Source organism: Peromyscus maniculatus, chromosome 1, assembly GCF_049852395.1.
Source record: "Peromyscus maniculatus bairdii isolate BWxNUB_F1_BW_parent chromosome 1, HU_Pman_BW_mat_3.1, whole genome shotgun sequence".
NCBI lineage: Eukaryota > Metazoa > Chordata > Mammalia > Rodentia > Cricetidae > Peromyscus > Peromyscus maniculatus.
The window spans coordinates 7495131-7518391 of NC_134852.1; the positions used below are offsets into that span (position 1 = coordinate 7495131).

At 41.0% G+C, this 23261-nt stretch overlaps 1 pseudogene; it reads right to left on the minus strand.

Annotated features, from left to right (window-relative positions):
* Window positions 1-14677: 14677 nt before the first annotated feature.
* LOC121826302 (speckle-type POZ protein pseudogene) lies at window positions 14678-15805 on the minus strand (annotated as a pseudogene).
* Between the last annotated feature and the right edge of the window lie 7456 nt (window positions 15806-23261).

Genomic DNA, 23261 nt, shown 5'->3' on the forward strand with positions numbered 1-23261 from the left:
TATCCTCTATGTTTAATATTGTGGCTGTTCTCTTCTCTGACCCCAGATAAGTTTATTAGCATGCACAATATTTTGGCGAACAAAATATAACCACAAATCTCTAGGAAATTCTGAGAAATTTGGGGATCTGATTTGGTTGTTCCTTTGTTTTATAAATAAGGCAAATGCTTTGTCAGTGAACAATGCATAAAATGAGGAAGAAGAAAGGAATGGATAAAGAATCATTTTTGTGTGTTTTTCTTTAATTTTCATTTTTGAGATTCTACTATAGTTACAGCATTTTTCTTTTCCCTTTCTTCCCTCCAGACATTTACATAGACCCTTCTCTACTCTCCTTCAAATTCAGGACCTTTTTTTTTTCATTGTTAACACATGTGCATATGAAGATGTATATGAAAAGTTTAAACACTTCTATCCTGAATATATACCTTTTGCCAACGATATCTCAATAAACCCAAAACTGAATGATGAAGTCAGCTTAATATAATGTAGTGTGAACCAGAGTAGTTCAGAACTGATTTGAACAAGCATGTGTAAGTGTCCCGAAAACTGAGGGGTTAGCAGCAAGACATAGTGTAATAAATAAAGAAATGAAAATCAATAATTAGATGAGAGTTATTGCAAAAGTGATACCTTACACCACACAAATCTATTAAGAGACACACTAGCTCATATACTATTAGCAGTAGGGAAAGGGGCAAGGTTAGCAGAGAGACAAGTCTGTTTTGTGAAAGAAAGCATGGGGAACATCAGACAGATCCACGAGATAAGAACCAAGCCCAGGAGGCAGAGTCCTATCCACAGACCTGCAACCTCATCTCCTAGGAGGCAATGGACCCAGCATCAGGCTGGCTTCATGTCTGATCTTGGATGAGGACATTGGACTAAATTTCCCTTTCTCCTTTCATCAGGGCCTCCTAGACAGTCTTGGGTTTTTATAGCTTCCTGGTCCAAAGCATTAATAAATTCATAAAATGCCTTCTACATCAATGACCTCATTGTCATATCGAGACTACAGAAAGAGAACAGAAACAGATTCCACATTAGGAATAAGGACGGAAATGGTAGAGGAAGAAATTACAAAATAAGAACATAGGTAGTTCCTGTTAAGTAGAAGATGCAGGCAGGGGAAACACTCATTGTAGGCCTCCTTTGGCTACATAGTGTTTTCAATGCCATCATGAGAGGGAATGACATGCTGGCCTTGATTGTATGACTTAGATCTTTTGCAGTTGTGTCGTATGTTTTTTTTTAAATAACTTAGTTCTTTGTCAATATCACATAATCATCTACTTGTACAAAATGCATTTTGCTTGTGCTCTCCCCACACCATTTTTATTTTATTTATTTATTTTTTTCCTTTTTTTAAAATTTATTTTATGTGTATAAATGCCCTATGATTTTATGCCAGAAGAGGGCATCAGTTCGCACTAGAGATGATTGTGAGCCATCATGTGCTTGCTGGGAATTGAACTCCAGACCTTTGGAAGAGCAGCCAGTGCTCTTAACATCTGAGCCATCTCTCCAGCCGCCCCCCCACCATTTTTATATACATCCCTCTCCTTAAAAACTGCATTTCTTTGCAATGACTATAGAAAATACTCCATTTTTCTAGGCATTTATTTCGGTGACTCCTAGTTGTTTGTCTCTGACTCAAGTTCATGCAAGATAATTTCCTAGTAAGCCTGACTCAGTGTCCCCCCCCCAGAAATGCACAGTAAATATCTCCTTCTTATGATATTACTACATTCTTTTTGGCTTTTTTTCCTCCTTATGTAGACAGTCAAGGACCATTTTGAGGTTGCTTTGACTACTTAGTTTTGGAAGATCAAAAGAGCTTCTGGCTAGCTTGTTCTTCTTGTGTTTTTTCCCCTTAAAAGTCCTTCCCTTTCCTCTTTTTTCATGGCATTCTATAGTTTGGCTAGGATATTGTTGTCCTGTTAACAATAATCAACAATTCTCTTAATCATAATTGGATTGTCATGGACTTTTCCAAGGGTTTAGAAGTCCATAGCATGTTCCTCTCCCACCTCCCAGCCTTCCCCCCATCAACCTATCCCCCATTCCTACCTGCTCCAAGGCAGGTCTCCCTTGGGGAGTCAGTGCAGTCTGGTTCATTCAGTTGAGGCAGGTCCAGTCCCCTTTCCTTGCACCAAGGCTGAGCAAAGTGTCTCAGCATAGGCCTAGGTTTCAAAAAGCCAGCTCATGCACCAAGGACAGGTCCCAGTCCCACTGCCTGGGGGCCTCCTAAACAGTTCAAGCTCATCAACTGTCTCACTTATCCAGAGGGCCTGGTCCAGTTCCATTGGAGCCCCTCAGCTATTGGTTCACAGTTCATGTGTTTCCAATAGGTTGGCTTGTTGTCCCTGTGCTCTTTCCAATCATAGTCTTGATATCTCTTGCTCATATAATCCCTCCTCTCTCTCACTGGCTGGACTCCTGGAGCTCCACCTGGAGCTTGGCCATGGATCTTTGCATCTGATTTTTACCAGTCACTGGATGAGAGTTCTATCATGATAGTTAGGGTTTTTGGCCATCTGATCACCAGAGTAGGTCATCTTAGGCACTCTCAACCATTGCCAGTAGTCTATAGTGGAGGTATCTTTGTGGATTTCTGGGTAACTCTCTCACACTCTGCTTCTTCCTATTTCCATGGGGTCTTCATTTATCATGGTATTTCTTTCCTTGTTCTCACAATCTGTACCTGATCCAGCTGGGATCTCCTGCTCCCCTAAGCTCTCTTTCCCCTGAATCTTGCCCTCTATTACTCCCCCTCACCTTCAGTTTGGTCAAGTAGATCTGATCCATTTCTCTGTCATTGGGCGATCCCTGTGTCTTTCTTAGGGTCCTCTTTACTAGGTAGCCTCCCTGCAGTTGTGAGTTGCCAACTGGTTATCCTTTGGTTTGCATCTAGTATCCACGTATAAATGAATACATACCGTGTTTGTTTTTCTGAGTCTGGGTTGCCTCACTCAGGATGATTTTTTCTTGTTCCATCCATTTGTCTGCAAACCTCTTGATTTCATTGTTTTTCTCTGCTGAGTAGTAATCCATTGTGTATATGTACCACATTTTATTTATCCATTCTTCAATTGAAGGACATCTAGGTTGTTTCCAGGTTCTGACTATTACAAATAATGCTGCTCTGAACATAGTTGAGCATGTGTCCTTGTGGTATGTTGAACATTCCTTGGGTATATGCTCAAGAGTGGTAGAGCTGTGTCTTAAGGGAGGTTGAGTCCCAATTTTCTAAGAAAGAGCCATATTGATTTCCAAAGTGGCTGTATATGTTTGCATTCCTACCAACCAGTGGAGGAGTGTTCCACTTGCTCCAAATCCTCTCCAACATAAGCTGTCTTCAGTGTTTTTGATCATAGCCATTCTGTCAGGTTTAAGATAATATCTCAGTGTCATTTTGATTTGCATTTCCCTGATGACTAAGGATGTTGAACAATTCCTTAAATGTCTTTCAGCCATTTGAGATTCTTTTGTTGAGAATTCTTTGTTTATCTCTATAGCCCATTTATTAACAGGACTGTACCAAGGAAAAAACAAAGTACCTTTAACAAATGGGCATTTTGGTGTCTAATTTCTTTATATATTCTGGAGATCAGCCCTCTGTCAGATGTGGGGTTGGTGAAGATCTTTTACCATTCTGTAGGCTGTCTTTTTGTCTTATCGACTATGTTCTTTGCTCTACAAAAGCTTCTCTGTTTCAAGAGGTCCCATTGATTGATTGTTTCTCTCAGTGTCTGTGATACTGGTGTTATATTTAGGAAGTGATCTCTGGTGCCAATGCATTCAAGACTACTTTCTACTTTCTCTTCTATCAGGTTTAGCGTAACTGGATTTATGTTGAGGTCTTTGATCCACTTGGACTTAAGTTTTGTGCATGGTGACAGATATGGATCTATTTGCAGTCTTCTACATGTTGACATTCAGTTATGCCAGCATAATTGTTGAAGATACTTTTTTTTTTTGCATAGTACAGTTTCGGCTTCTTTATCGGAAATCATATGTTCATAGGTCTTGGAATAATATCAGGGTCTTAGTTCCATTCCACTGGTCCACATGTCGGTGTTTATGCCAGTACCAAGCTGTTTTTTATCATTATAGCTCTATAGTAGAGCTTGAAGACAGGGATCATGATGACTTCAGAGGTTATTTTATTGTATAGGATTTGTTTAGCTATCCTGTGATTTTTGTTTTTCCATATGAAGTTGAGTGTTGTTCTTTCCAGGTCTGTGAAGAATTGTGTTGGAATTTTGATGGGATTGCATTGATTCTGTAGATTGCTTTGGGTAAGGTTGTTATTTTTATTATGTTATTCCTACCTATCCATGAGCATGGGAGATCTTTCCATTTTCTGACATCTTCGATTTCTGTCTTCAGAGACTTAAAGTTCTTTTAATACAAGTCTTTTGCTTGGTTAGTTAGAGTTACCACAAGGTATTTTTTATCATTTGTGGCTATTTTAAAGAGTGATGTTTCTCTGATTTCTTTCTCAGACCATTCGTCATTTGCATATAGGAGGGCTACTGATTTTTTTTTTTGAGCTAATCTTGTATCCTACTTCATTGCTGAAGGTGTTTTTAAGCTATGTGAGTTCCTTGGTCGAATTTTTGGGGTCACTTATGTGTACTATCATGGTATCTGCAAATAGTGAAAGCTTCCTGCCCAATTTCAATCTCTTTCATCTCCTTATGTTGTCTTATTGCTCTGGCTACAACTTCAAGTACTATATTGAGTAAGTATGGGGAGAGCAGAAAGCCTTCTCTTATCCCTGATTTTAGTGGAATGGCTTTGAGTTTCTCTCCATTTAATTTGATATTGGCTGTTGACTTGCTGTAAATTGCCTTTATTATGTTTTATTATGTTCCCCGTATTCCTGATCTCTCCAAGACCTTTACCATAAAAGGGTGTTGGATTTTGTTAAAGGCCTTTTCAGTATCTAGTGAGATGATCATGCGGTTTTTTTTTCACTTTTTTTACATGGTGTATTACATTGACAGACTTTCATATGTTGAACCAACTTTGCTTCTCTGGGATGAAGCCTACTTGATCATGGTGCATAATTGTTTTGATGTGTTCTTGGAGTCTGTTTGCCAACATTTTATTGAGTATTTTTGCATCAATGTTCATGAGATAGATTGGTCTGTATTTCTCTTTCTTTTTTGAACCTTTGTTTGGCTTGGGAATCAGGGTAATTGTAGCCTCATAGAAGGAGTTTGGTAACATTCATTCTATTTCTATTGTGTAGAACAATTTAAAAAGTATTGGTATTAACTCTTCTTTGAAGATCTTGTAGAATTCTGTGCTGAAACAACTTGGTCCTGGGCTTTTTTTGGTTGGGAGAGTTTTAATCACTGTTTCCTCAGGGGTTATTGGTCTATTTAAATAGTTTATCTGGTCTTGATTTAACTTTGGTATATGGTACTTATCCAGAAAACTGTCCATTTCTTTCAGATTTTCCAATTTCATGGAATACAGGTTTTTGAAGTATGACCTGGTGAATCTATGGATTTCCTCATTGTCTATTTATACGTCTCTCTTTTCATTTTTGATTTGTTAATTTGGATGCTCTCTCTCTCTGTGTTTTGGTTAATTTGGACAAGGGCTTCTCTATCTTGTTGATTTTCTCAAAGAACCAACTCTTTGTTCAATTGAATCTTTATATTATTCTCTTTATTTCTATTTTATTGATTTCAGCCTTCCATTTGATTATTTCCTGGCATTTATTCCTCCTTGGTAAATTTGTTTCTTTTTATTCTAGAGCTTTCAGGTGTGCTGTTAAGTTACTAGTGTGAGATCTGTCCATCTTCTTTATGTGGCCATTTAGTGCTTTGAATTTTCCTCTTTACATGCTTTCATAGTGTCCCATTATTTTGGGTACGTTGTGCATTCATTTTCATTGAGTTCTAGGAAATCTTTAATTTTTTTCTTTATTTCCTCCTTGACCCACTGGTGATTCATTTGGACATTTTTCAGTTTCAGTGAGATTGTAGTCATAATGTCTGTTAGTTCCCTTATTTGTCTGTTAACTTTCTGTCTGTCAGTCCTACCCATTGGGCAAGAGAAGAAGACTCTTTCTTCCTTATCTCATTGTACATGTTTAAAGTATTTTCTTTGCTCCCAAGATCTCCAGGATCCAACTTCAGGATGCATAAATGTATTCCTGAATGAAGGTAAAACTAGCTCAATTAACTATGGTAGTCAAGACAAGATGTCCTGAAATAGTGCAGGAAAATGGAGTCCTGTGGAAGCATTCACCATCATGGATGATGAGGACCAAAGAAGGTTTCTATAAGAGGCTCTGAAGCAGTGAAGAGAATGGGGTTGGATGGTACCTGGGCCTAGTGTTGGACAGGAAGACATTGATAGTAACAACAGGCCATCTTGAGTCACAATGATCCTTGTCAATGATCAAAGGACATCTCAGGATGAGACTGTATGAATTTGATGCAGAGGAATGAAAGTGGAAGGATGGAGAGGCTGAGGAGTCCACTCTCCCCTGGCTTGACTGGAGGTGTGCAAAGATGTCACAAGCCCTAGCTGGCTCACTGATGGAAGTTAACCTCCCTCATGGACAAGATGTGAGTTTTACTTACTGTTCATTTACTTGTTCTAGACATAAAAGAGAAACCCTTGTCTTCTTTAAAATTATTTAAAATATATATGTAATTGAAATAGTATTACTTCACTTTCTCATCCCCTTGCTTCTTCCAACGCCTCACAGTAACCCTCCTTCAAACCCCTTCAAATTTTCTTTGATAAGTTTTGTTTTACACACACACACACACACACACACACACACACACACACACACAACACACACACACACACACAAACACACACAAGTCTGTTCTTTTTTGTATATGGTCCATGGCATCCTTCTCTGTACTGGACAATGAATTAGCTATTTTTCCTCTGATATTATTATAAAGAAGAATGGCTCCTCTTTACCCTGTGAATTTAAACCTCCTCACTATTTCCCTTCCCTCCATTCCTCTAGTATCCAGACCACAGTTCCTCATCTGACACTTCAGATTCTGTCTAATGCCCCAGGCTCTAATGATTATTGGAAGATATTCACTGCATTCCTTATGATATGGGAGGAACATTTATCAGTGCTCAGTTAATAGCCTCCTTTCTTCCTACATCAGCTATGATGATATCCTGTATTTAAGTGTTAGTCTGAAGGTCAGCAAGTTCAGTGACATAGAAGACTTTAATTTGGGATTCTAATTCCTCAAAAAAGAAGCCAAGATACAATGTCCATTGTGGTGGGAATGACTCACTGATGTCCCACATCTGTGCCAACACCCTTAAAAGGGGCAGTAGAAGCAGTAGTGCATCCTGGGAGGAAACGCAGATGATCACAAAGACTTACAGAATGTGAGAATACTGGACACTCAGGGAGCTCTACATTCAGGGAATTATCCATCTCTAGTCTGGACATTGCAAACACCCTGAAGAGAAACGCATGCAAATTCCACCTTCACCTCCATTGGACAGTCTGCTCAGATCCTGCATCCTGCTTCTGTGATTCTCTATGGGAAACTGTGTGTTCCACTCTTTCATTGAGCACATTCAAAGTCCACCCTACTTTAACATGCAACTGTGTTTTTCATATTTTCTTGCTTCATATCAATAATTTACTAGTTTCTGAGTGAGTGCAAGAAACCAATGTGTAAAATAGGAGAGAACCGGATGTTTGCTCTGATGAATCATCATGAACAGCTGGTCCCCTGCTCCATCTCATGCAAATCCTTGTGGGAACCATTCTGGGAGGGCAGAGGCTGAAACCTCTGCAACACCAACTTCCTCTTCTCTGACCTCTTGTATGGGATTGGCTAACATGGGTACAAGAAAAAGTCTGGCTTCTTCTCATCTTGCCACCTGCAACAAGCAGAGAAGCTGACCCAGCCTCTCTCCAGCTGCAACACTGAGGAGAGCAAGCCCTGCAGCTTTGAATGGGCAGCACAATAGAGTTGGCAGTGTTACCTGGCAGTAGAGCTGAGAGTGGGCTTGCCAGGAATGTGAGCAAGGACTTTCTGGCCTCACTCGTCATCTGCCATCTTGTGTTGTGGGAAAGGGATATATAACACTCCTCACTGCCTGTGGCAGAAGGGAGAACAGGCCCTGAGGTCATGAGAGCAGGAGAGCTGTCCCTGCCCCTCACCAGCTGCAGCACTCAGGACAGTGTCCCTGCACCTAGGTTGGACAACACAGTAGAGCTGACCCTAATGGCATAGGTGTGGATGAGCCAGCCCCGAGATCATGAAAGCAGGAAAACCAGCCCAGCGCCTTGTTTCTTGCTGCATCGGTAAAGTAGTTAAGGCAATGCTGGAGAGGCCACCCTGGTGGTGAGGATGGGGGAGATCTGGTGGGCTGACCAACCAACCTGCAACTGTCCAAGCCCAGAACCAAGGTTACCAGTTGGCCCACTGCAACATTCACCCCATCTGTGATCTGCTAGGATGATCAGCAGCTCCAGAATTTCCAACCTTGCAGGATTTCCACAACACAGTGCAACAACACAATATCTAAGAGGGGTACCAATGAGGGCCAAGTATTCATGGTGTAGCAAAAACCAGAGGCCACTGACCAATGACACTTCAGAATGAACAGTTCAAGTAAATATATAAGGACTTAAGGGTATACAGTGTGAGTCACTGTGTCATACTGCAGCTTCATGTGACAGTTTTCTTTTTTTCTTCTTTTCTATTTCTCTTAAATTTTATTTTATTTTCTTTAAGGGGGGCAAGATGAGGTTGCAAAGACAGATTTGGATATGAAGGGATGGGGACAAGGCTGGGATCAAGATGCTTGATGTGAAAATTCTAAAGTATAAATAAAAAGATTTCTTAACAAAGAGGAGAGCCAGCTGGACGTAGTGGTACACATCTTTAATCCCAGCTGTCAGGAAGCCAAGACAGACAGATCTCTGTGATTTCAAGGCCATCCTGGTCTACAAAGTGAGTTTCAGTATATTCATGGCTATTACATATAGAAATCCTTTCTCACAAAACCAAAAATCAATCAATCAATCAATCAATCAACCAATCAGAGGAGACTGATACTATCCAAGAGCCCAGTTATCTCTGTTTTGTCCATCTATCCCTTTTCTCTTGGTTCATTTTTCGTGCTCCCCATTACTCCTGACAAGGAAGTTGCTGAGTCACTGAGAAATGTCAGAGGTGGGCAAAATTAAAATGACCCTATATTCTCCCTGAGACAAAAAAAAAATTACTTTCCTCCTTCCCTACATGTTGTGATTCTTGGAGAAATTTTCTGATCATAAAGTGGGTGAGGAAGACCACAATCTCTGGGCTGGGTGGGACCTGTGTTGAATTCTTTTGCATCAACTCTGCTTCTTCAAAGGTCTGTGATTCATAGAGTCTATTAGAATTTATGGCCATGGAACTTGACATTCTTCCTTCTAACACAGGTTCAAAGTATGGGGCTTCTATCTACTGATGAAATCAGGATAGGATGAGGGAGATTTTTCCATGGAGGAGAGTGTATGGAAGGTGGCCACAATTCTGTTCCCTTTGGGAAAGATCTGGCCAAATAATAGTAGAAAGCCCAAGAACATACCTGGGCACTAATATCCTAAATTTAATATGTATAACTTAACCCATGTAAGGCCATCATTATCTAACACCAAATCCAGACAAACACATTGTAAGAAAACAAAATGAAGCTGGGAGGTGCTGGTGCACACATTTAATCCCAGGATTCAGGAGGCTGGGACAGGTGGATCTATGTGAATTCAAGGCTAGCACCTTGTTTACAGAACAAGTACTAGGACAGTCAGAACTACACAGAGAAACCCTGTCTTTAAAAGAAAACTGTACATGAATGTCTCCTAAAAACATAAATATGAAATCCTCAACAAATATTATTTATACACCACTAAACAAAATCCTAGGTAATGACAGACCACAAATAAGTTGGTGATCCCACAGAATCATATCACCTGTACAACTGTATCTCTGTGATAGTGTATGTTTACATAATGAAAAATATTCCCTAATATGCCTTTGTTACCATATACTCTACTGTAAGTCATGTAAATTTAATTATGTGTAAAAATATTAATTCATCATAAACAAACAAGATTTCCCCTGTTATATAAAGCTGGTTCAACAACCCAAAAGCCAGAGTCACCCACCATAGCAACACAGTAAAAGTGGAAATAAAAATAATAAAGGGATGAAGGGAAACAGAGAAATAATATCTGCCAATGCCCCAAATCTGTTTATAATGAACACTCACCATAAAGTAAAGATAGATCACTCTCTCCGTTGATTAAGATCCTATTAAAGAAACCTAAAATTAGCACCATATTTTTGGTGGTGAGAAATGAGATAGTTCATATTAAGTTGGGAAGAACACAGCAATATCCAGTCGCTCCAGGAAAATTCAACCTTGTACTTAAAGTCTCAGGTAATGAAGCCAGATCAGGAAATGAAGGTTCACATATTCTGAAGAAAACTGACATCTGTCAATTTTGCTTGTTGCCTAGTTATCTATGTTGAAATTCTAACTTATTTCACAAATTAACTTTGTATAATTAATCAGTGATTATTTTTTCAGATTTTATTTTTTATTTGGATGTGTGTATATGGATGTTATACCTTCATGAAAGTTCAAATCCACAAGGCCAAAGATGTTGGATTCTTTGGACCTGGAGTTGTATGGCACCCTGTGGATGCTGGAAACTGAGCCAGGGTCCTCTGGAGGGGCAGACAGTGTTCTTGACCACTGAGCCATTTCTCCAGTGCCCTAATTGAATTTGATTGGAAGTACATCAATATCATGTATCATTTCCAAATTTCTCAGACATGTTTTTTCATGTAAGTTATGAAGTTGACCATGAAGAGATTACATTATATATAGCAATCAGGAAATGTTGCATATCAGAACACGCTTAGAAAAAAGCCATGTCAACAGTAGCCCACCAGAGAACTCCTTCAAGCACCAGTGTGTTGATGAGTGGCAATTCTTTACATTAAAGGAAAAACCACACAATGAGCACATTGTGAAGACTGAAGGGTTTGAGGGTCCCAGAGAATGTTCCAGTACTTGATCTTTTATTCAGTCATGTTTCTTTTTAGAATCTTACTTATGCTCATAGTTATTGTTATTGAGCCAAATACTTTTTTCTTACTAGAAAGGACAGAATCTCAAAGTGCAATGGGGAGTGTGGTGATTCATAGTTAAGGAAAATGTTACATTATAGTGAGAGAAATTAAAAGATGCATGAGAGTAAGGATGCAACCAGGCTTTAGGGAAGGATTTTCCCTTTGTGTCATGTAGTAAGGGGAAAGAAGACATCAGTCAAAAAAAAAGTTCACAACATGGTAAAAAGAAACTTGATCTAGCTCTGTATCCCAACACCCAGACCTCTCCCTGAATACAAAACACATTTGCTCCCTGACCAATACTGAAAATAGTTTATAACATTAAACCCAGATGTTCTAAAAGAAACCCTTTGAATCCTCAGGCCTATTTCTCAGAATCTGTCATCCAAGAAGGATGTGGCTGTCTCTTCTGTTTATCTCCCAGGTACATATCAGATCTGTTTCTGGCTGTGCCAAGACTTTAATTGCAGACTCCCCCAAACCAGGAAGACTAAGCCCACAATAGCCATCAAAATGAGGTTGTCCACTATATGATTCTGGGGTTTTCAGGCTCTAGATTGTATACAAACAGGTAAGGCCACACCAAAGTCACTCCCAGAAGAGTGTATATCTACTCTCAGCATCTGACCACTGGATAAGAAAAACTTGATTCTTTGCGTTCATCCCTTAATGAAGAGCTCCGGTTATAATCACTGTTCATTAATTTCAATCGTCTCAATTTGCCTATACAAAGACAAAGGCTAAGAGAATGGATACAGTACCAGGATCCATCATTCTGCTGCATACAGGAAACACACCTCAACTTCAAAGACAGATACTACCTCAGAGTAAAAGGCTAGGAAAAGATTTTCCAATCAAATGGACTTAAAGGCAAGCTAGTGTAGCTATCCTAATGTATGAAAAACAGATTTCAAACTAAAACTAATCAAAAGAGATTGAGAAGAACATTATATATTCATCATGTGGAAATCTACCAAGATGAAGTCTCAATTCTGAACATTTATGACCCAAATACAAAAGCACCCACATGTGAAAACAACAACAAAAGCAAAAAACATTACTAAAGCTTAAATAGCACTTCAAACCCCACACACTACTAGTGGGAGAGTTCAACACCCCACTCTCACAAATGGACAGATCTGCCAGATTGAAAATTAACAGAGAAATAAGGGACCTAACAGAATTTATATTTTAATGGAGCTAATACATATCAACAGAACATTCCACCCCAACACAAAAGAATATACCTTCTTCTCAGCACCCCATGGAATCTTCTCTAAAATTGATCACATACATGCTCAGTTACAAAGTAAATCTCAACAAGATACAAAAAATTGGAAAACCTCCTGTATTTTATTGGACAATCATGGCTTAAAGTTAGATTTCAACTACAACAAAAATTACAGAAAGCCTACAATCTTTTTTAAAAAAAATTATTTATTTTATTTGACAATATAATTTAATTCTACATATCAGCCAAGGATTCCTTTGTTCTCCCCCCTCCCGCTGCCCTCCCCTTCCCTCCAGCCCATGCCCTTTCCCACCTCCTCCAGGGCAAAGCCTCCCCCGAGGATTGAGATCCACCTGGTAGACTCAGTCCAGGCAGGTTCAGTCCCCTCCTCCCAGGCTGAGGAAGTGTCCCTGCATAAGTCCCAGGTTTCAAACAGCCAACCCAAGTACTGAGCACAGGACCTGGTACCACTTCCTGGATGCCTCCCAAACAGATCAAGCCTATCAACTCTCTCACCTATTCATAGGGCCTGATCCAGTTGGGTGCCCCTCAGCCATTGGTTCATAGTTCATGTGTTTCCATTCGTTTGGCTATTTGTCCCTGTGCTTTATCCAACCTTGGTCTCAACAATTCTTGCTCATACAAACCCTCCTCTTTCTCACTAATTGGACTCCTGGGGCTCCACCCAGGGACTAGCCGTGAATCTCTACATCCAGTTCCCTCAGTCATTGGATGAAGTTTCTATCATGACAATTAGGGTGCTTGGCCATCCTATCACCAGAGTAGGTCAGTTCGGGCTGTCTCTTGACCATTGCCAGCAGTCTATTGTCGGGGTATATTTGTGGATTTCTGTGAACCTCTCAAGCACTTTGCTTCTTCCTATTCTCATGTGGTCTTCATTTACCATGGTCTCCTATTCCTTGTTCTCCCTCTCTGTTCTTGATACAGTTGGGATCTCCTGCTCCCCCAAGCTCTCTTTATTACCCTCACCCTTCATTACCCCCACTCATGTCCAGGCTGTTCATGTAGATCTCATCCATTTCTCCATCATTGGGCAATCCCTGTGTCTTTCTTGGGGCCCTTTTTTCTAGGTAGCCTCCCTGGTGATGTGAGAAGAATTCCAGTCATTCTTGTTCCATGTCTAGTATCCTCCTATGAGTGAGTATGTACCATGTTTGTCTTTCTGAGTCTGGGTTACCTCATTTAGGATGATTTTTTTTTACAAAATAGTAATTATTTATATTTTCAAAAAGAAAAAATTAACATTTGGAAGTCTCCCCTTTGGAAGAGGGGCCAATCAGAAGTGACAGGATGACTCTTATGTAGGCGACAAGTCAGGTACAAACAGCTGGGCAATCTGGTCTGGCATTTTTTTCACATAGCAATAATAATAAAATTTCTTTTTCTCTTATGTATTTTCTGGATTTGTTTCTCCTTCTTCTTCTTCTTCTTCTTCTTCTTCTTCTTCTTCTTCTTCTTCTTCTTCTTCTTCTCCTTCTTCTAGAAAAATGGAGGAGGAGGGGAAGAAAAAATAAAATCAGAGAAAAATGCAAAAAAAAAACCATTTTCCATGATATCTAAAAACAGAACCATAGTTCTTATCAAGACAGTATGAATTCTGGATGAATTATTTTTTCCAGTTTTCAACATCAATAAAGATTTTGCAAAAGCCACTGCCATCAAAACCCTCCTCTTCCAGATCAAATCACCTCCTCCCCTCTGCCTTCATGTGCCACTTTCGCTAAGAGGACAAATGGATGGACTCTGTTCTTGCAAACAATAAGTGCGAACAAGAGAGCTCTTCGGATACTTGAATGGTAGTGAGGAGTTTTCACAAATACCCAAGGTTTAGCACAGTTGGAAGGACTAAAATTTGCTTCTTTCAACATAAATACTACTGGAATCCACAAACTGATTTTAAAAAAAAAAAAAAAATCTTCTTTCCTTTTCCCTTCTCTTAAAACTAAATGTCCTTTTTTTTCCTTTTTGCTCCAGGCACCTGACGATGTGCTCTGCTCAGTCAGATGCAGGCAGGTTTCTCCGAAGTACCACTCCTGGGATGTGCTCGGGGCCAGCGCCTAAACTGCATCCCAGTGTCAGACTTGGTCAGGCCACAGGGAACACGGTGACATGGCAACAGGGTTTTCATTAGGTTGAGTAGCCCCAAGTTCTGGGCCCTTCCCTCCCCCCCCCCGTTCCCCTAAGTTATTTAGTGCTGTTTTAAAGTCTGGGTCATGGTGCAGTCTTTCCCCGACACAGAGTAAAAGCTCCACAGATTACACTGTCTACCTGGTGGTCAGTGGCAGCAACGGTGGCTGCTGGTTCTGGAAAATAAATGGAGTCTCACAACTGGCAGGATCTCCAGGCGTTTGCGTGGGGGCCCCAGGAAAGGGCATTGTGCGGAAGCCTGAGAGCGGTATGCTTCAGCCACTAAGTGGGGATGTGACACCACCATTGACTTCCACCCAGAGGTCTCCAAGACATCCGAAGCATGATAGTTGATGAAATCCACTGCCTGAGTTTTCAGTTGATCTGCACTGTGGAGGTCAGCCAGGATGAGAATTTCTGCAGTGTTCTCCACGGAGAGGTTAGTGCAGAGGGCATCCTCGCACATGACCTTCAAACGCTCCAGGGCATACTTGTCAGCAGCTGCCAGCAAATCATCAGCCATTTTGTCAAGGTTTGGAGCCTTCCCCGTGTAAATGAAGCACATCATTTCCTTGAAAACTTCAGGCTCCACGTCGTTAATTTCAACCCAATTCTTTTTGCTCTCCTCCATTTCGTGTTCAAACATGGCACCGAAAACTGGAGACCGAGCTCCTAGGATGGCCTTGTGAGCCTGGAATTCTTGGCCAGCCACACACAGGCAGCAGTCTGTGAATCGAGAATTCTCCCACAGCCCTCCTAATTCATCTGCCAGCCGGAACTCAGGAACCTTTACCATGTTCATGGTATTCTGTCCAGAAATATTGACGGAATCTTGTACTACACTCACCTCACAGAAGAGGGTGAGCTTGTCATCAGGGAGAAGCCCATTGGTCTCATCCAAGAGAAAATCTCTACGAATAAATTTTTTGAATCCCCGTTCTTTGCCTTGCATGAACCTATAAGCTCGCTGACCCTCCATAGCTTTGGTTTCTTCTCCCTTGGCATTCAGGATGGAGAACTTGAACTTTACCCGAACTTCACTCTTTGGACAACTGACCAATAACAGGTAAAGTGACAGGTAATCTTGGCTTTCTTCATCCAGCCCTTTTGGGTTTACTCGCAAACAACTGTGTATAGCATCAGCTCTCGACCACAGGACCACTCGACATATCTGCCGGAGGTGGAGGACTTGGAACCCTTGACATCGCCAGTTTGAGGGTTAAACTGGGTTTCCAAAGTCAGGGGGCAAAGATTTCTGGCTTTTCTTCACCCTGAGAATGGCGGCGACAGCAGCTGGTCCCTGTCCCCCTGCGCTCGCCTCATACTGCCCGCAATATCCGGGACCTGCGGGACCACCGATACACAAACACACACTCTCAGAGCGCGCACACACACACACACAAACACACACATACACACCGACACACAGTGGCCTGGGCGTCCTGTCCTAGGATGATTTTTTTTTTTAGATCCATCCATTTGCCTGCAAACCTCATGATGTCATTGTTTTTCTCTGCTGAGTAGTATTCCATTGTGTATATGTACCACATTTTATTTATCCATTCTTCAGTTGAAGGGCATCTAGGTTGTTTCCAGGTTCTGGCTAATACAAACAATGCTGATATGAACATAGATGAGCAAGTGCTCTTGAGGTGTGATTGAACATTCCTTGGGTATATGCCCAGGAGTGGTATAGCTAGCTGGGTCGTGTGGGAGATTAATTCCCAATTTTCTAAGAAAGCACTATATTTATTTCCAAAGTGGTTGTACAAGCTAGCATTCCCACCAGAAGTGGAGGAGAGTTCCCCTAGCTCCACATCTTCTCCAGCATAAGGTGTCTTCAGTGATTTTTATCTTAGCCATTCTGACAGGCATAAGGTGGTATCTCAGAGTTGTTTTGATTTGCATTTCCCTGATAATTAGGGATGTTGAGCAATTCCTTAAATGTCTTTCAGCCATTTGAGTTTCCTCTGTTGAGAATTCTCTGTTTAGTTCTTTAGTCCATTTCTTAATTGGACTGTTGGGCATTTTGATGTCTAATTTCTTGGGTTCTTTATATATTCTGGATATTAGTCCTCTATCAGATGTGGGGTTGGTGAAGATCTTTTCTCATTCTGTAGGCTGTTGCTTTGCCTTGTTGACCACATCCTTTCCTCCACAAAACTTTCTCACTTTCAAGAGGTCCCATTGATTGATTGTTTCTCTCAGTGTCTGAGCTACTGGTTTTATATATAGAAAGTGATCTCCTATGCCAATGCATTCAAGACTATTTCCTACTTTCTCTTCTAGCAGGTTCAGAGTAGCTGGATTTATGTTGAGGTCTTTGACCCACTTGGACTTAAATTTTGTGCATGGTGATTGATATGGATCTATTTGCGGCCTTCTATATGTTCATATCCAGTTATGCCAGCACCTTTTGTTGAAGATGGAAAGCCTACAATCTTTTGGATACTGAATAATGCCCAAATGAATTAAATAATGAAAGAAATTAAAGACCTCCTAGAATTAAATGAAAATGAAAGTACAACATACCGAAACTTATGGGATACTAGGAAAGCACTGCTAAGAAAAAAAAATCATAGTACTAAATACCCACATAATGAAGATGGAGAAATCTCACACTAGTGACTTAATAGCACACCTGAAAGCTCTAGAACAAAAAGAAGTAAACTCACCCAGGAGGAATAGATGCCAGGAAATTATCAAACTGGTGGCTGAAATCAATGAAATAGAAACAAAGAGAGCAATACTTTTTGTTTCTATTTCAATCAATGAAACAAAGAGTTGGTTCTTTTGGAAAGTCAACAAGATAGACAAGCCCTTATCCAAATTAACCAAAAGGCAGAGAGAGAGAGAGAGAAGAGAGAGAGAGAGAGAGAGAGAGAGAGAGAGAGAGAGAGAGAGAGAGAGAGTCCAAATTGACAAAATCAGAAATAAAAAAGGGGGACATAACAACAATGAGGAAATCCAGAAAATCATCAGGTCATACTTCAAAAACCTGTTCTCTACAAAACTGGAAAATCTGAAAGAAATGGACTATTTTCTGTATAGGTACCACATACCAAAGTTAAACCAAGACCAGATAAACTGTTTAAATAGACCTCTAACTCCTAAGGTAATACAAACAGTCATTAAAAGTCTCCCAAAAAAAGAAGCCCAGGACCAGATGGTTTCATCTCAGAATCCTAACAGATTTTCAAAGAAAGCTAATTCCAATGCTTTTCAAATTGTTCTACACAATAGAAACAGAAGGAACATTACCAAACACTTATGAGGCTACAGCTACCTGATACCAAACCACACAAAGATGCAGCAAACAAAGAGAATTACAGACCAATCTCCCTCATGAACATTGATGCAAAAAGTACTCATTAAATACTGGCAAACTGAATCAAAGTACATATCAAAAAATATCTTACATGACCAAGTAGTCTTCATCCCAGAGATACAAGGATGGTTCACCATATGAAAATCTGTTAATGTAATACGCCATATAAACACATTGAAAGAAAAAAGAACACATGATCATCTCATTAGATGCTGAAAAAGCCTTTGACAAAATCCAACACCCCTTCATGATAAAGGTCCTAAAGAGATCAGGAATACAAGGAACATACCTAAACATAATGAAAGCCATTTACAGTAAGCCAACAGCCAACATCAAGTTAAATGGAGAGAAACTCATAGTAATTCCACTAAAATTGGAAACAACACAAGGCTGTCTACTCTTCCCATATTTATTCAATATAGTACTTTAAGTTATATCCAGAGCAATAAGACAACAAAAGGAGATCAAAAGGATTGAAATTGGAAATGAAGAATTCAAACTTTCAATATTTGAAGCCAATGTGATAGTATATTTAAGTGACCCCAAAAATTCTACCAGGGAACTCCTTCAGCTGATAAACTCCTGCAGTTTGTGTCAGCATACAAGATTAACTAAAAAAATCAGTAGCCCTTTTATAAACAAATGACAAATGGGCTGAGAAAGAAATCAGAGAAACATCACCCTTTACTATAGTCACAAATAATATAAAATACCTTGGGGGTACTAGAACTAAGCAAGTGAAAGACCTGTATGATAAAAACTTTAAGTCTCTGAAGAAAGAAATCGAAGAAGATATCAGAAAATGGAAAGATCTCCAATGCTCATGGACAGATAGGATTAACATAGTAAAAATGGCAATCTTACCAAAAGCAATCTACAGATTTAATGCAATACCCATCAAAATCCCAACACAATTCTTCACAGACCTGGAAAGAACAATACTTAACTTCATATGAAAAACAAAATAACCCAGGATAGCTAAATGTATCCCCTATATTAAAGCAAACTCCGGAGGCATCACAATCCCTGATGTCAAGTCTACTATAGAGCTATAGTAATAAAAGCAGCTTGGTACTGGCATAAACACTGACATGTGGAGCAGTGGAATTGAGTTGAAGATTCTTACATTAGTCTGCACACCTATGAACACCTGATTTTAGATAAAAAGCCAAAACTGTACCATGGAGAAAAGAAAGCATCTGCAACAAATGGTGCTGGCATAACTGGATGTCAATATGTAAAAGATTACAAATAGATCCATATCTGTCACCATGCACAAAACTCAAGTCCAAGTGGATCAAAGATTTCAACATGAATCCAATTACACTGAACTTGATAGAAGAGAAAATAGGAAATAGTCTTGAACACATTATCATCGGAGATCATTTCCTGAATATGACACCATTAGTACAGACGCTGAGAGTAACAATTAATCAATGGGACCTCCTGAAACTGAGAAGCTTTTGCATGGCAAAGACATGGTCAATAAGACAAAATGACAGCCTAGAGAATGGGAAAAGATCTTCACTAACCCCATATCTGACAGAGGAGTGATCTCCAAAATATATAAAAACTCAAGAAACTAGACATCATAATACCTAACAGTCCAATTAAAAAATGGGCTATAGAGCTAAACAGAGAATTCTCAACAGTAGAATCTTAAAAGGCTGAAAGACATTTAAGGAATTGCTCAACATCCTTAGTCATCAGGGAAATACAAATCAAAACAACTCTGAGATACCATCTTACATCTGTCAGAATGAGTATGATCACAAACACTGAAGACAGCTATGTTAAATAGGATGTGGAGCAAAGGGACCTCTCCTACACTGTTGGTATGAATGCAAACTTGTACAGCCACTCTGGAAATCAGTATGGCAGTTTCTCTGAAAATTGGCAATCAATCTACCTCAAGACCCAGCCATACCACTCTTGGGCATATACCCAAGGAATACTCATCTTACCACAAGGACACATGCTCAACTATGTTCATAGCAGCATTGTTCATAATAGCCAGAACCTGGAAACAACCTAGATGCCCCGCAGTTGAAGAACAGATAAAGAAAATGTGGCATATATACACAATGGAGTACTACTCAGCAGAGAAAAACATTTATATCATGAGGTTTGCAGGCAAATGGATGAAACCAAAAAATATCATCCTGAGTGAGGTCATTCACACTCAGAAGGACAAACATGGTATGTATGCACTCATAAGTGGATAGTAGATGTAAGGCAAAGGATAACCAGACTACAACCCATAGCTCCAGAAAAACTAGCTAACAAGGAGGACCCTAAGAGAGACACATAGATAGCCCAGTGAAGGAAAAATAGATGATATCTACATGAGCAAACTCTGAGTGAGGGGGAGTAATGGAGGGCAAAGAATGAGGGATGAGAACATAAGGAAATGGAAGGTTCAAGCTGAAACAGGGGCAGAGTGGGAGAGCAAGGAGAGAGATACCATGATAGATGGAGACATCATGAGAACAGGAAGAAAGAGGTGCTAGGGAAATTCCCAAGAATCTACAAGGATGACCCCACCTTAGACTTCTAGCAATAGTGGAGAAGGTGCCAGAACTGGTCTACTCCAGTAACCAGATTAGTGAACACCCTAGTTGTCATCATAGAGACTTCATCTCGTTACTGATGGAAGCAGATGCAGAGATCCAAGGCTGGGTGCCAGGCTGAGCTGCAGAAATCCAGTTGAAGAGAGAGAGGAGGAATTCTGTAAGTGAGGGACTTCAAGATCACAATGGAAACACATACAGAGACAAGCAGCAATACGACTGGAAACTCATGTACTGTGGACCAGTAGGTGTGGAGACCCCATGAGACTGGACTAGGCCCTCTGGATATGTGAGACAGTTTTGAACAGTTTGGGGGCCCCCTGGCAGATAAAGCACAGAACATACATAGCTACCAATATTCTTTTGGCTCCTGACCCTACCTCAGCCTGCATGGAGGAAGTCTCCCTGCAATGATACTTAAGAAGGCTGGTTCAGGGATGAACAAGGTTAACCTCCCCACCCCACCCCCACCCCCCGACCAAAATTATCTTTATTTTTTTTCATTTTTTTATTAAGAAATTTTCTACTCACTCTACATACCACCCACAGATCTCACCTCCTCCCTCCTCAAAATCCCAGCCCTCTCTTCAAAAACACCCCATATCCCCATGTCTCCCAAATTAAGGTCTCCCATGGGGAGTCAGCAGAGCCTGGTACACTGAGTCTAGGCAGGTCTAAGCCCCTTCCTACTACACCAAGGCTGTGCAAGGCGTCACACCACAGGCACCAGATTCCCAAAAGCCTGCCCATGAACCAGAGATGGATCCTGATCTCCCTGTCCTGGGTGTCCCCCAAAGAGTTTGAGCCAAAAACCTTCTTTCATATCCAGAGGGTCTAGTCCACTCCCATGGGGGCTCCACTGCCACTAGTTTACAGTTCATGGGCTTCCACTAGTGTGTCTTGTCATCTCTGCGTGTCTTCCCACTTGATCTTGATGTCCCCCACCTGCAGAATCCCTCCTCTCTCTCATCAATTGGATTCCCAGAGTTCAGCCTGGTGCCTGGCCGTGGATCTCTGCATCTGCCTCCATCAGTCATTGGACAAAGGCCCTATGATGACATCTAGGTTATTTGCCAGACCGGTCACCAGTGTAGACCAGTCCAGGCACCCTCTGAACCACTGCAAGCAGACCAAGGTGGGGTCATCCTTATGGATTCCTGAGAGCCTCCTCAGCACCCTGCCTCTTCCTATTCCCATGATGTCCTCATCTATCATGTTATCTCCCTCCCTGCCCTCCCACTCTGTCCCTGTTCCAGCTTGATGCTCCCATTTCCCTATGTTCTCATCCCCAACTCCTCACTCTCTGCCATTGCCCCACACCCAGTCTGCTCATGTAGATCTCATCCACTTCTTTGCATGGTCATCCATGTGTCCATCCTAGGGTCTTTTCTTGTTAGCTAGCCTCTCTGGTGCTGTGGTTTGCAGTCTGGCCATCCCTTCCCTCACATCTAGTATCCACTTCTGTGCCTTTGAATTAGTATTCTTCTCCTTGTTCTATCCCTATTATTCTTAGGTTTGGTCTTTTTATGGTGTCCCAAATTTTCTGGACATTTGGAGTCACGATTTTCTTGGCTTTAGTGTTTTCTTTGGCTGATGAATCGATTTCTTCTATCCTATCTTCAAGAGCCAGAGATCTGCTCTTCCCTCTCTTGCATTCTGTTGTTATGCTAGCACCTGTAGTTCCTGTTCATTTACACAGATTTTCCACTTCCAATATTCCCTCAGTTTCTGTCTTCTTTATTGACTTTATTTCAGTTTTGAAATCTTGAGCTGTTTCCCACATTTGTTTAATTGCTGTCTCTTGGCTTTCTTTACGGGATTTACTGATTACTTCCCATTTTTTGTTTGACTATTCCTCGGTTTCTTTAAGGCAATTTTTCATTTCCTATTTAAAGATCTCTATCATCTTCTTAAGGTCATTTTTAAGGTCGATTTCTTCTGTTTCTTCTGGGTTGGAATGTTTGGGCCTTGCTGATGTAGGTTCTGATGGAGCCATATTGGTTTTTATGTTGTTGAATGTATTTTTGCACTGGCTTTTACACATCTCTTTCTCCACTTGGTACAAGTGGTGTCTGTGTCTGAGGGAGCCTCTCTTGGTCTGATTGATACACTTGTTCCAGAGGGATCTATTGGTCTAGTGGGTGCTGATAGACTCTTTGTCTCAGGGAACAGCTCTTAGTCCAATTGGCACTCTTGGGCTCTGTCTCAGGGAGTAGCTGCAATCTTGGCATGTGGGTGGGTAGTGAGGGCTGGGGTTTGTGGCTTGCAGGGTCTGGTGGTGATGGTCTGACCTGTCTGGTATAGGTCTGCCTGCTGACTGGCCTGAAACTGGGACTGCAATGGGTGCTGGTGTAGGGGCACAGGGTTGTGCACCTGAGCCCAAATCCTGGGGGCTGGCTTGTTCATGTATGAGGATAAAGACTCACCTTTTAGTCCAATTGGGTCCTGGAGGGCTCTGTCTCAGGGAACAGTTGCAGTCTCAGAGGGTAGGTGGGATTTGGGGGAGGTGGGGCTTGGGTTACAGGGTCTGATGGGGGATGGTGGTAGTCTGACCTGTCTTCAAGAGGTAGGTCTGCCTGCTGTAGGTCTGCCTGCCGACTGGTCTGAAACTGGGACTGCAGTGGATGCAGTTGTAGGGTGGCAGTGTTGTGCCCCTGGTCCCAAAGCCTAGGGGCTGGGCTTTTCAGGTATGAGGTTAAAGACTCACCTCTTAGTCCAATCGGGTGCTGTCAGGCTCTGTCTCTTTAATATTTTTATGTAAAAGTATTTTTTTTTCATTTTACATTCCAACCATAGTTTCCCTTCCCTACCCTCCTCCTGCTCATTCTCACTTT